The 15,093-nt window shown below is 39.1% G+C and overlaps 1 protein-coding gene and 1 long non-coding RNA gene across 11 annotated transcripts in view; both read left to right on the plus strand.

Moving 5' to 3' along the window:
• Positions 1 to 15,093, plus strand: part of Magi2 (membrane associated guanylate kinase, WW and PDZ domain containing 2) — a 1,461,753-nt gene that overhangs the window by 619,601 nt on the left and 827,059 nt on the right. The gene's annotated exons all lie outside the window — the stretch shown is intronic.
• LOC116097502 lies at positions 8,834 to 10,314 on the plus strand. 2 transcript variants are annotated; one of them, XR_004121450.1, is made up of 3 exons: positions 8,834 to 8,971; positions 9,968 to 10,013; positions 10,109 to 10,314. It is a non-coding gene; the product is annotated as an uncharacterized LOC116097502 (long non-coding RNA). The 2 variants fall into 2 exon arrangements; XR_004121451.1 differs by having other exon boundaries at positions 10,118 to 10,314.

Raw genomic sequence — 15,093 nt, forward strand, 5'->3', positions numbered from 1 at the left:
TAAAAGGAGGAAGAGGAGGAGGAGGAAGGAGGAAAGTGGAGCAGAAGCACCTGGTCTGAAGAAACCACAAGTTATACGTGGTCTCATATGGGGAAGAGGGTAGTGTGGTGGTAGACCTGCCAAGTCTAGGCGCACAGCATGTATTCATATTAATTGAGTTGTTTTCATTGCCTGGGCTTATTTGGGTGGGATACTGCAACCACTTCCTTGCCCACCAAGAGTTCAGAAAATAGCAAAAGCCTCTACTTCACCCATTGGCTTGTAAATAGTGGCCACTCCCAAGAAAAAGAGGTAGTCACTACCAAGGGGAAGCTGTGTACTGTACCATTTCCATAAGAAACGGAAAACGTTCTCTATTCAGACTTATCTACTCAGAGATTCCTTAGCATTTGGAATATAATAGCTCCATGTAAATTTTAAAAGGAAAATTTACTTTGTTTCCACAGTCTGCCCTTTGCTGCGAGTGGGGTGTGAATGTCTCCCACTACTATTGTGTGGGGTGCAATGTGTGCTTTGACCTTTAGTAGAGTTACTTTTATGAACGTGGGTGCCCTTACATTTGGAGCATAGATGTTCAGAATTGAGAGTTCATCTTGGTAGAGTTTTCCTTTGACCAGTAATGAAGTGTCTCTTCTTATCTTTTTTAATAAGTTTTGCTTGAAAGTCGATTTTATCCAATATTCGAATAGTTCTTGTTGTTGTTGATCATTATCATGGTTTTTTTTTCAGTCAAGAAGATGAGGCTGAGGATGAGTAAGTTGTCACCGGTGCCGTACAAGTTTATCTCACCTCTGAGCATGTATTGATTGTGGTGCTGTAGGAATTAGCTTCCTACACATCTGTTTAAAATGTACTAGCTTTTACTGATATTGTAGGTAGAAGAAAAAAAATGTGTATCAAAACCCATTACTTGTTAACTTGCCATTTTGTAATAATTTCTAATTAAAAAAAAAAAAGCAATGGTGAAACAGTAGATTAAAATGTTAGACTCTACTGCATTGTAGTGAACTCTCTTTCACAGCTGTAACAGATTAGCCAAGAGCTCCAATACAGGAATGAGCAAAAGCAAGTACACTTCCCTCTGTCTGGATCAGACCAATATCTGTGTGCTGGTCATTGGAAATTATTTTCATAAATATTATATGAATATATATATACATATATATTTATAACTGTTTAAGATATTCTTAACAAAGTACTCCATAATTATTTGAATACCATGGGAAGTGTGAGAAAATGTCAGCTTGAAATATGTGATTCACTCTGTAACTTTCCAACCTCGCATTAAGCACTGTGTGTGTGTGTGCACGCGTGTGTGTAAATGAGACAGTATTCGTCTGCCTGTACCTGGTCATCTTTGCATATTAAGAAAAACTTTTCTAACATCTGATCACTTCTACAATGCCAGAAGGACTGATGTGATGATCCTCTGCAGAACTTATTTTAAAAAGTGTTCTAAAAATCAAAGGAATGCTGATTATGCGATATTCTCCACTTCCTGTACAGATGAGCCTTCATTTAAAGCTATAGTTCATAAAAATTTTATTCCCAAATATTCTCCATCAAAATGTCATATTACTTTGTGTTTTCTTAATTAGAATAAATTATATCATATTTCCCTTTTTCTTGGGCAATAAGAACTTTTCATCTTGAGAAATACCTTCAACGGCTTAGGTTTATGAAAAAGAGGCAAGAGTCTTAAATGTTGCTTTCTTTTTTTTTTAATCTTTTTTTTTTATTTAGATATTTTATTTACATGTAAATTTCTCCTTTCTCCCAGTTTCCCCTCCAAAAAACAAACAAACAAACAAACAAAAACAACAAGAACAAACTCCTGTTGCCTCGCCCCTCCCCATGGCTGCCACCCCACACTCTCCCACTTATTGGCCCTGGCATTCTCCTACACTGGGGCACAGAACCCTCACAGGGCCGAGGTCCTCTCCTCCTATTGATGATTGAATTTGCAATCCTCTACTATACACATGCTGCCAGAACAATCAGACCCCTCCATGTGCAGTCCTTGGTTGGTGACTGAGTCCCTGGGAGGTCTGAGGGTACTAGTTAATTCATATTGTTGTTTGTCCTAAGGGGCTACAAACCCCTCAGCTCCATAGGTCCTTTCTCTAACTCCTTCATTGGGGACCATGTACTCAGTTCAATGGATGGCTGTGAGCCTCTACATCTGCATTAGTCAGGTACTGTCAGAGCCTCTCAGGAGATAGCTATATTTAGGCTGGCTTGTCCTTCCTTCAGTCTCTGCTCCATAGTTAATCTCTGCAACTCCTTCCATGGGTATTTGGTTCCCCCTTTTAAGAAGGAATGAAATGTCCATCTTTTGGTCTTCCTTCTTCTTGAGTTTCTTGTGGTTTGTGGGTTGTTCTTCCTGTATTCCAAACTTTTGGGCTAATAACCACTTATCAGAGAGTGCATACCATGTGTGTTCTTTTGTGACTGGGTTACCTCGTTGCTTTTGATAGTATTTTTCTTTGAGAAAGGAATGTGCTGTGCTCACTCTCTATGGCACTTTACCATCACTGTCTCCTTTCCACATTTCCTATTGTTCCCATGAGAAGCAGTCTGTTGATGTTGATCAGTGTTTCCAGTTAAACACTCGAAAAGGACAGCATTGTCAACAAATGATACTGCTCAAACTGCATGGCTGCATGTAGAAGAATGAAAATAGACCTTATCTATCACCCTGCACTCAACTTTAAGCATATAATCAGAATCTTGTACTCATTAGCACAGAAAAAAAAAAAGACTTTCTGGAGAAGACAAATAACACAAGCGCTAAGATCAACAATTAATAAATGGGACATCCTGAAGCTGAAAAGCTCCTGTATGAAAAAGGGTACCATCATTCAAAGAAATCACCAACCAGACTATGGATTAGGAAAAGATACTTACCAATTATGCATCTGACAGAGGGTTAGCATCTGGAATATACAAGGAGCTCTTTAAAAAAAACTGAACATCAAGAAAACATCCCAATTAAAAATGAAGTACAGAGCTAATCAGAGTTTTCAAAAGATAAAGCAAATGGCTGAGAAGTACTTGAAATATTCAACACTCTTAGCCATCAGAGAAATGCAAATTAAAACTAATTTGAGACTTTTCTCTTACCCCAGTCAACATGACCAAGATCAATAAAAAATGACAACACATCCTAATATGTATATAGGAAAAGAAAACAATTAATCATTGCTGGTGGGGTGCAAACTGGTAGCCACTGTGGAAATCAGGATGGAGGTTCTTCTGGAAACTAAGAATTAATCTACCTCAAGATACAGCTGTCCCACCCTTTGACATATCCACAGCACTTTGCATCCTACTACAGAGAAATGTGCTCATCCATATTCATTGCTGTTCAATTTATAATAGCTAAAATTAAAAACTGCCTAGATGTCCATCAACTGATGAATAGATAATGTCAATTCAACTGTTTATAAAAAATCAAATTATGACATCCAGATAAGGGGATGGGACAAGAAAGAAATCATCCTGAATAAAGTATCCCTGACCATGTATGTTTTCATACATGGATATTAGTTTTTAGGCACTTGTTACATGTTTTACTCTCAGTAAAACCTCAGAGGTTATATACTTATTACAGGAACAGTAAGGAGTAGAGGATCTCCCAAAGAAGGAGAAGTAGAACAAAGTGTTTTTGAGAGATAAAGGGAAACTAAACTAGGGAGATGAAACAGGGAAGGAGAGGGAAGGAAAGAGTAACTGTGGAAATATGTGTGGCAGGGAGACTGACACTAAAGGCCTTTTGAAAAAGACATATGGAAGCCTAGTACTGTAGAACCATAGAAGCTTCCTAAAGTACATGCATATGTGAAGGGAATCTAAATTAATGGAATTACCATAGAAGGGGAGAGAGAATGCCCCAACCAGACATCCTATGCCACCAAGTAAAACCTCCAGTACCAGGAATGCGTGTTACATCTTGTTGAATCATTTACCAAAGGGGTCCCATGGAATACCCCACACAACATAGGATATTGTCAAGGCTATCTGTTGTTCTCCCTAAACTACTGATTGTGGGGCCCTATTGATGAAAAAAAAAAAAACACTTAATAGAATACAGGGAAGTTAGCTAGTGCTCAATTAGAAGTCTCTCCCCTACTGACTAGCATTCATGGTACTGGAAGGTACTCTGCATTCTATTAGAGGTGAAATGCAATCAATATCACCCAGCTTCAAACCTCATGACCTACAATAGCAACTTACCTACAAGACTACTGGTACAATAAAACCACAGATGGTATGGGAGTAACCAACTACTAAATCCAAGGGTGCCTTGGATTTAAGGCCCACTCCATGAGATGAAACTTATACCTAACTCTGCTAAAGTAGCCAAGAATCTGAGACTAGATCAGACATAGGCTAGGGAGAAACCAGATACTGTTCTGCTAGCAGAACATAGTTAAAGATTGCTCCTAATTACATATTGCTACATCATAGGTCCAGTGCCTCTCAGCCCTCATCAAAGAAGCTTCTTCCTACAGTAGGTTGGAAATAATACAAAGTGCACTATTGGACAATATGCAGAGTAAGAGACTTTGAAATACTTAGCCCTAAGTGGTATGTCTTCATCAAACTCCTTCTTGCAAAACTTGGGGATCTATGAGAAAGAAGTGGCAGAACAATTTTATGAACAAGAGGTAATTTATGACTCCAAGGAAGTAGTTCATTCTAGACACAATGGGACTTAAAAACTCACAGAGTCTATGGTTATATATACAAAAACCACACAGGTTCACATATGAGGTCTCAACATTGAGAGGGTGAAGTAAACATGGGCTCCCATTCCTAACCAAGAAGCTATCTGCAATTGATTCTCTCTGGCAAAGAGAAAATCAGTTTTCTCTAATATGAGTGTAACTGGGTATAAAAATTATACTCAATGGCAGGACCCCATACTTAGGAATAGTTGGACAACATAAAACAAGCTCCATTAGGTGTTTCTTTTCATTCTTTTTTCCTTAATTATATGTGTGTGTGTGTGTGTGCTTTTAGTTTCATTTTAATATTTTGTTATTGGTCTTTTGTTTATGTGTTCTGATTTTTGTTTTTGTGTATATGTGGAGATTTTTGAAAGAGTATGAGTGAGACAAATGAAGGGTACAAAGTTGGGTCAGTATACAGGTGAGGGAGATATAGAAGAGTTGTGTAAGGGGTAAACATGATAAAAATATATTGTATTAAAATTTTAATAAAAATTTCAAAATAAATTAAACTGGAGAAAACAAAAGAAGTTAGAGGAACAGGAGGGTAAAGAAGAAGGAGAAAGAAGAAGAAGAAGGAGGAGGAGGAGGAAGAGGAGGAGGAGGAGGAAGAGGAAGAGGAAGAGGAGGAGGAGGAGCAAGAGAAGGAGAGGGAGGAAAGGATCTCAGTCTTTAGAAGTAGGCTGGGCATGGAATACCTATTGAAGCCCGTCTTTGGAAGGCTATTTTTATATGCAGTAGATTCTGGTTAACACAGACCCATACAGCTGATAGGTCAGAGTGCAGAGAATGACAATGGACTACTCACCTCCAAATGAAGATCTACATAACATGTCCTGCCATCAAGGTTTAGGAAACATTGTGAAGGGAAAGACAAAGATTACAAAAACACCCTCAATGGTAGGAAGAATTTGTTTACATCTTCTGAACATGACAAGACTATTAAACTCATGAACACTCAGTAGCTGTGGTGGAGTCCATAAGACCCACACAATTTCAATCCAGTCAGCATTTCAGCATGAATGGTAGGAGGCATCCAAAGGATGCTAGCCCTAACATAGGAGCTGTAGGCAGTTGATGGATCTCTCAAAGTAAAAGGAAAAAATGATGCCAATGACTTGGACAAAGTGGAATAGCTGGATGAAAGTTGTTAATACAAACATTCTGGAAAATAATTTCACACTTGTTTAAAAAGTTAAATATACAGACATCTAGGAATTTTAGGGTTTTTTTTTATATCAACATAAGAAAATAAAAGCATGTCCACAAAAATGTATGGTTTGTTAATACAATGAGTTATTACTTGAATTTAAAAACAAATGAAAAACTAATACACACTGTAATATAAATATATCTTAAATAATATAAATATAAATATATCTTATATCATTTTCCTAAGACAAACAAACATACATATATACACACACACACTCTCTTCAGGGTTCCTTTTACATGAAGTTTCAAGAACTGTGAAATACATAGAAATAGAAAATAGTTATGATTGCCTAGAGCAAGGAAGATTGAGGTTGGAGAGGAAGGAAAACAACTATGGGGTTTTATAATGGACAATGAAAATACTCTGGAATTAGAGAGAATGGTTACCAAAATTTATAAATATATTAAAACTCACTGAAATCTATACCTTAAAAAGGTAAGTTTTATAGTGTATCAATTACATCTCAATTTTATAAGACCATTAAAATGGATGTGAAGTCATATTCACACTGTCTAGGCAGTTGCAAATTTATGTGATTTTTTTTGTTATATATGATGTGTTTATAAAAAGATAAAGAAAAGGGGAGATATGTTCTATGGAGGTGTAGTGAGGTGTGGAGGAAGCAGGTGCCTCAGCAGGCCCATGCTGAGGGACCAGCCACACAATGATATAGTATAGAATAGAGTTTATTCAGGGCATAGAGAGGGGAGTCAAGAGGGCAGTAGAGGCAGAGAAAGGAAGAGAGAGAGAGAGAGAGAAAGAGAGAGAGAGAGAGAGAGAGAGAGAGAGAGAGAAAAGCCAGCCATGAGCATGTGGAGAGACAGAGTGGGAGCAAGTCAGGAAGAGCAAGAGGGCAAGAGAGGGAGGAGGGGGCAAGCAGCCCCTTTTATAGTGGGTCAGGCCTACCTGACTGTTGCCAGGTAACTGTGGGATGGAGTTTCCATAGAATTCTAACAATATAGAACATAGTTTCCCTCATAATAAGCAGAAGAACTTTGGATGTATAATAGAGAAGAAAAAATGTCCTCAATCTTTTATTAAAATCATTGTTCTTTACATATTCTAAGAGAATGGTTTTCCTGCTAGCTATCTGAACATCGAATTCTTGGACTTTTTTTGGAAGCCCTTTATGGAAGCAGATGACACCATCAATCTAAGGACAATAGACAAGCTATGTAAGGTCCAACAGAGCCCAGAGTTCTTCTAGAACCCAAGAGCAAGAAAAATGCCGTGTAAACAGGATACAGACATGCCAGGGGGATGTCTGGATATTAAAAGCCTGGCTGGATATTGTATCTTTATCTCAAGATATATGAAACCCCACTGTAAAGTCATAAAAATTAAGAGCCCATGAAGGAAGTAGTAGGTACCCCAAGTTTACTCTTCTAGCTCTTCCTAATCTCAAAAGGCCATGCTGGTTCTCCCTGACTGCTAAAACTACAGGGAAGCCACAGCTTGTCTTGACATTCAGGTTGGTCAGAGCTTTAGTGGAAGAGTGAATAACAGTAAGTAGTGGCCCAGCAGAACAGTTTCATTTCCACCCGCCTTTATATTTACTATGTGCTGCGCATTCCTATAGTGTGGAGTTTACCACTTCTCATAAACAAAACAAAGTTGAATAAGTACATACGTATGTGTGTGTGTGTGTATTTGTATTTCAAAACTCTTTTCAAAACTGCATGGACTAGGGATATGGTGTGATGGTTAAATATGTGCCTATGGTGCTCAAGGCTCTGGGATGTACCCACAACAAAGGACAACAACAACAGCTAACATATATATCAGATGTTTAATGTTAGTTGGATCTAATTTTTTAATTCTCTCTTGGTTTCAGAAATTATAAACACAACTTACTTAACTACCAATCCAGAGAATTCCTGTTCCTAAGGGATATATAGGATAAAATGATGAACATTTTTTTTAACTTTTGAGACTATTTTTAGTAACAAGTTACATTTTTCATATTTCTGTTTCAGGCAGACACACACACATATACACAATATACACAAATACAGGCACACAACACACACACACATATCAGAAAGGCAGCTTCACTCTGAAAATATTTTTAAAGGTCACTTCCCTCTCATTCATGTTGAGAAGCTAGTTCATTCTTTGTGCAGGTAATGACTAACTACAAATGTCACCAATTCAAATGCAATAAAAGGGACTATTTCTTTTAACATTAACAAGAAATAACTACCAGTATGGATAAGGTTTATTATTATTATTATTATGAATTTTTTAAAGTCTGTGTGGCTTATTGACCAGGTTTTAACAATTACCCCTGGTTCACAATGAAGGTCTTGGGTGCACACGTAATGATAGCACTTAAAAAAAAAGTAGAGCTTCATTTCTAAAGTGTGTGAGTGTGTGCATGTTATGTATGTGTGTGTGCATTTAAGAGAATTGAACAAATGAAGGGACGAGAGAATTAGTAAATAGATTAAATGGGATGCACCATTAAGGGGTCATACCCAGAGAGACTAGGGTTATATAGAAACAATGTACTCGTGAGCATAGGGGCTTTGGGGAGTGAACCAAGGTCACTTCAGGTTTTAATAATGAAATTGTAGTTTAGCCGATAACAAGTGAGCTCTACTTCATAGTTCTGTGAGAGATTACTGAGAGATTTTTCAGAGTTATGCCCATGCTTTGAATTTGAAAAAACTAAACAATAAAGGTTAATGAGAAATGGAGTTTCCTGCTTTATGTTGAATGTTATACTGTAAATGAGTTTGTCAGTAAAAAGAAAATATAGGTTACTTTGTCTTAAACTTATCATCTTCTTCTGCATATTCCTATCAAATCAATGAGATTTAGATGAGTTTTTTTTTTATTTATTTTATTCCAGAGTCCCAAAGCCTTACTGAGTGTGCATTCCCAAGTCTCAAGGAGGTGTGGCTGCTACCTCCGCGCTCTAAGGCTGCCTAGGTTTACAGCTGGCCGCTTTTTTGACTGTTAATTTGCCACTGGAAGTCTTCCAAACCACTTAAGATATCCTGAAGGTTTATCTTTCAATGTAGGTGCCTCAACTGTTTTGTTTTTCATGTCCAGTTCCTGTTTATCTATCTTCCTTCCCTTTTATCTACTACAATACTTCTTTTTGAAATTTAAGTGATTAAATTGATGCTGAAGTTGGTAGTGATAAAGTCTACACTGATTCCTTCAAATTAGCAATTGATCTAAATCAAAGAATGCTTTTCAGGGGACACCAATTCCATTAAGTAATTGCATGGCAGAAGTCTAAGTACTATGGACTTAGCAATTTAAAATAAGATCATTTAAGTTGATAGTTGACCTTTTTGAATTGCCTTACAGTCTAAATATTAAAATAAGCTAAACATTTTACTCAGTACATACATTTGTGGGTGTGTGTGTGAGAGAGAGAGAGATGACCTTGCTATCTTCTGTTTCAGAAAGATGACTAATTATTGCTTTGATTGTATGTGCCTCTATGGTGGCTTGAACCAACTCCATTTGGGAAATGTAAACTCAGACAAGAGTGGAGCATTTCTTTCTACGTGCTGGCATAGTAAGCATGAGATTTATAGAGTCAGAGGAAACACTAACATTTACATTCTTCACCTCTCAAGATCTCTGACCAGAGTGCCTTTTGCAGTTCAGTGTGAGCTGCAGGCACATTGTCCCCTTAACAAACAGACAGTGGGAGGTGAAACCTCTTTATCTTGTCATGTTTCTTTTGTACTGCAAGTTAATTATATATGCTAAGCATATGTCTGGGAAAGTTTGGAAAAATGTCCTTTCAATGTCTTAAACAAAACTATTAAGAAAACAAGAAAAAATTTACAATGCCACTGTATGACTAAACCGCAACTTTAGAGAAACAATACAGAGAGAGTTTTAAAAATATGCAGTTTAATAGAAAAATTTGCATGCCATATCCAGTATTTCAAGGAATCAGAAGTGAGTTAAATAGCTATTCTTATGGCATAACAAGAAGTTTCTCATCAAAAATACAACTTAAAGCATAACTACTGATGTCTTGCTGTTTTAGATGGTTGAATTGCCTGTAAGCAGCATGACTTAGATGAATGATTAAGGTATGGTCTTTCCATGATCTTCTCCTTGCCATTATTGGAACAATAGCTCCAAAAAACCTTACTACTTACTTACTTGTTTTTGTTTGTCTGGGGAGGGTACACAGATGCCACCACAGACTCTGGGAGGTCAGAGGACAAGTCTCAGCATTGAGGTGACTCCTTCCACCATATGGGCTCTGGGGAGCAAACTCGGATCATCAGACTTGGCAGAAAGCAAGTCTGGGCTATGCCAGTGCACAACAATTATTATCCTACATTGAAATCAATCCACCTCCATTAAAGCAAAAGTATGCAAGTGCTATTGTTGAATCTTTCTTATGCAATTACCATCGAAACAGCAAATTGACTGTTAAATACTTGACAAGTATTTATCCATGGTGCATGTTTACACATGTAAAAGCCTATGTCAAAGATCTAGTCAAGTGTTGTTGTCAGACAAAGACAGCATCTCATTCTGTGTCTGAAGTGTTCAGTGTTACAGATTGAAAGGTAATGACAATGCCTACAGAACTGTGTGAAACAATCAATAGGAATCTCATACTATCCAGTTCATACTTCTTAATTTAATGTGTTTATGATGTATGTGTGTGTGTGTGTGTCTGTCTGTCTGTCTGTCTGTCTGTCTGTCTGAGTGTGTGCTGTAGGGATGTATGTACTATATACATACAGGTATGTTTCCCTATAAGTGTGCATGCTGTGGCCAGAGGTTGATGCTGCAGAGCCTTCTCTATTGATCTTCATCTTGCTTTCTCTGACAGGGTCTTTCACTAAACTTGAAACTCACTGAATTGCTGATCTGGTTGGTTGGCAAACCCCAGGTTTTGCTACTTCTCTGCCCTTTCCTAGGGCTTGGATTACAAATACATGCCACTGTGTCAAGCTTTAACCTGGGTGCTAGGGATCTAGGCTCATGTCTGTATCTTTTGCCACAAGCACCTTATACACTGAGCCATATCCCCAGCCCAGGTTCATACTATTTTTCTATGTATAAATATCTTAAAATAAGACTAACACTTATTTTGATTTTTTAATTGAATAACAAATTCTCAGAGAGACTGATGTTTGATATTAACTCTGATACACACACACACACATGTATATATGTGTGTGAATATACTTAAAAGAAGTAGTTTTGTGCATTGTTATATAATCTTTCATATTAAATTTTAGATACTTGTTTTTAAAGGAAACAAACAAACAAAAAATTGACTATGGAGGGATGGTGGAGCCATGAATAGCAACAGCTACTCTTCCAGATGTCTCTGGTTTATCTTCTAGAATCCACATAAGGCTGCTTACAATTTACTATAATTCCAACTCCAAGGAAACTGATGGCCATTTCTGACCCCTGTCATACACACAATGGCATTCACACACAGAGATATGCATAGACACACACATAAACACACATGATAAAAATAAATCATAAAATAAATTAGAGATTTTTCCTGCTTGTGATGAAAATGAGCAGTAGTTAGAAGTCCCTTGCTTCTGCAGTTCCTAATTCTGTCACACACGTAACAGACACATTTTAATGTACTAAGTTTCTAAAATAGCCAACCGTCTCCATTCTTTAGTATATGATTTGTTTTCTCTTGCCTATCAATTGGTTACTGAATTACCTGTTCATTTGGTATGTTCTGTTGTTTCTCTGCCCCATTACAATGTACAATTCGTAAGAACAATAGTGTTTCCCATAGTGATACGTCTTCATCACCTGAAGCAAAACCTAGCACTTTCTCCTTAAACACTTGTCATGAGTGGGCACATATACTGTGAAATATCTGTTATGATCATAAAAAGAGAAAGAGCTATAAGAATATGTTCTGGCGAGGTGTGGGGGAAGGGGATTCCCCGGCGGGCCCATGCTGAGGCAACCCCCTCACCCCCCAACCCCCACCCCAGAGGGACCAGACACAAGCTGCCGGTATAGTATAGAATAAAGTTCATTTGGGGCGTGGGGAGGGGAGTTAAGAGGGTAGCAGAGGCAGAGAAAGGCAGAGAGAAAGAGAGAGTAGAAAAGTAGGGGATGGCCATGACCACGTGGAGAGAGGGGGAAGGGAATGGGGAGAGAGGGGAAACAAGGGGGCAAGAGGCAAGGGAGAGAAGCAAGAGTAAGAGAGAGAGGAGGGGGCAAGCAGCCCCTTTTATAGGGCCAGGCCTACCTGACCGTTGCCAGGTAACCATGGGGAGGAGCATACCTGGCTGCTGCCAGGTATCTGTGGGGGTGGGGTTTATACAGAATGCTAACAATGTCTTGCATGAATACTGCTCATTGGGATGTCTCAAGGCAGTCTCTAGTCCTACAGCTGAGGGGACAAAGGTTCAGAGTGGTTGCCAAGGCGATTAAGGTCTCATTGGTTGGAGCCATATCCTATCCCTAAACTTCTCTTTGATTAGTAACCAATTTCATTTTTGTTTGTTGTTTTTTAAGATTAATTAAAAAAAAAACTTTGGTTCTTTGTGATCTTAACACCATGTACCTCAATCCCTGTCATCTCCCCCTCCCTTGTACCCACTCTCTATCCTTGCAACCTCCTCATAGCCAACAGAGAAAAAAATCTCATTGTGGAAGCTGGAGTGTTTCATGGTGTGTCCCACAGTATTCTCTTTTCTCCACACTTCTTTGTTTGCAAATGTTCGTTGCAATGAGTTGCTGTTCTGGTACAAGGCCTCTTGCTTCTGGTACTCTAGCAATACCAGAACCTCACTGGGGCTCCTCTTGGGTATCCATCCTGCTGTTGCCCTGTATCATGGAGATTCTGTAGATTTGCATCTTTAGAACTGACTCCCTCATCACTCCAACAGTTCATTGATGGGGTAGATGTTGGGGTGTGACAAGTCAAAGTCCTTGATCTGGGCACGAGAGGCATCTAAGCCGGCCAGCCTGATAACTCACCAGCAACCCTCACAAAGAGGGTCAGCTCTCCCTTGCTGCTCAGGTGAGGTACAGGGTCTGCTCCACTGAGTGCTGCAGCCAGTGAGGGACAAGTCCAGTTCTCCCACTCTCCTGTATGCCATTGATGGTGAGGGACAAAGGAGGGGAAGAGGGTGTCTCCCTGGTCCAAGGCAGGGCCAGCTCTCCTGTGCTCATGTCCTAGGAGCTCGTTCATGTGCAACCCCAACATCCAGGTGGCACAGGGTGAGGGTGGGAGACCTTTGTTTACAGCATTCAGTACTTTTTGATTGATGTTGTACTCTAATTGCCACAAAGTTAAGTTTTAAAATGGCATGTTATTTCTATTAAAACATACCTTATGAAACAAGAAGGATGTGTTGAATCCCAATTATTAATTTTAATACTTTAAGTTAGATAACAATCATTTCCCCCTTTAGAAAGTAACATTTTCTTAAGCATCTCTACCAATATATAAACTCATATTTTTTATAACTTATTGATGAAAAACTCAAAAGTATACTACTGTTACTGTGTCACTTTGTTTTCAGAGCCTTGGTACAAAAACTGGCATATACAATGGTTTGGATTACTTGTAAGTGACATCACTGGACCTCGTGCAGCAGAAAGTGTCAAGAAGGAGGAGGTCTTTGGTGGGCAAAGAAAGAAACTGCTTGGGTTCCAGAGGAAGGGGAGAGAGAGAGAGAGAGAGAGAGAGAGAGAGAGAGAGAGAGAGAGAGAGAGAGAGAGAGAGAGAGAGAGAGAGAGAGAGAGAGAGAAAGAGAGAGGGAGAGAGAGGGAGAGAGAGGGAGAGGGAGAGAGAGGGAGAGGGAGAGGGAGAGAGAAAGAGAGAGAACATGGAAGGAAGGAAGAAAAGAAAACAGAATAGTCTCTGAACACATTGCATATGAGATATGAGGCATGGTGGAACAGCAGCCTGGTTGGTTCAGAGGGAGCTGGTCTATCCATCCACAGACCTTCTGTGTGCTAATTGTAATGAACACACAAGAGACATGGAATAACAAAATAGTAAATGTGTATTTCATCTTTCTGAAGGTACCACATATAACTATATAACATCATTTTTATATCTATTGTCTCCATTATCATCTGTCTTACTTTGGCTTACTATTGCTGTGATGAAACAATTGGGACAAGGGTATTTGGCTTACATATTCTGAGTCACAGTTCATGGAAAGAAGCCAAGACAAGAATTCAAAATGGTGCCGGGCAGTGGTGGCGCACACCTTTAATCCCAGCACTTGGGAGGCAGAGGCAGGTAGATTTCTGAGTTCGAGGCCAGCCTGGTCTACAGAGTGAGTTCCAGGGCAGCCAGGGCTATACAGAGAGACCCTGTCTTGAAAAACCAAAAAAAAAAAAAAAAAGTATTCAAACTGGGCAGCAACCTGGGAAGTGGGAGCTGATGCAGAGGACTTGGAGTGGTGCTATTAACTGGCTTCTTCCTCATAGCTTGTTCAGCCTAATTTCTTTTAAAATCCAGGATTACCAGCCCAGAGTGTCCCCACCCACAATGAACTGGGCTTTTGCTCATGATCACTGATTAAGAAAATGCCATTGTCTGCCTAAAGCCTCATCTTCTGAAGACATTTTCTTAATTGAGGTTCCCTCCTTTCAGATGACTCTGGCTAGTGTCAAGTTGACAGAAACTAGCCTGCACATCATCTACATTTCTTAACTATTTCAGACACTTTTCTTCTGAAATAAGCAGTTTAGTTTTCTGTAATTTTTAAGTACATTTATTTCTTCATGTGTGTATGCATGTTTATTGTGTATGTGTGTGTGTGTGTGTGTGTGTGTGTGTGTGTGTGTGTGTGTGTGTGTGCATATACAGATCCCAAGCCCATATGGAGGGCAAAGAACAGTTTGCATAAGGGATTGGATCTCCCTTTCCACCATGCTGGTTCTGGTGATTAAACTCAGGTGTCTGACTTGGCAGCAAGCAAGTTACCCTCTGAGCACTGTGCCGACCCTGGAATAGCCATTTTAGTTACCCTCTGAGCACTGTGCCGACACTAGAATAGCCATTTAAGTTACCCTCTGAGCACTGTGCCGACCCTAGAATAACCATTTAAGTTACCCTCTGAGCATTGTGCCAACCCTAGAATAGCCATTTAAGTTACCCTCTGAGCACTGTGCCGACCCTAGAATAACCATTTAAGTTAC

The sequence above is a fragment of the Mastomys coucha genome, unplaced genomic scaffold (assembly GCF_008632895.1).
Source record: "Mastomys coucha isolate ucsf_1 unplaced genomic scaffold, UCSF_Mcou_1 pScaffold19, whole genome shotgun sequence".
Taxonomy (NCBI): Eukaryota; Metazoa; Chordata; class Mammalia; order Rodentia; family Muridae; genus Mastomys; species Mastomys coucha.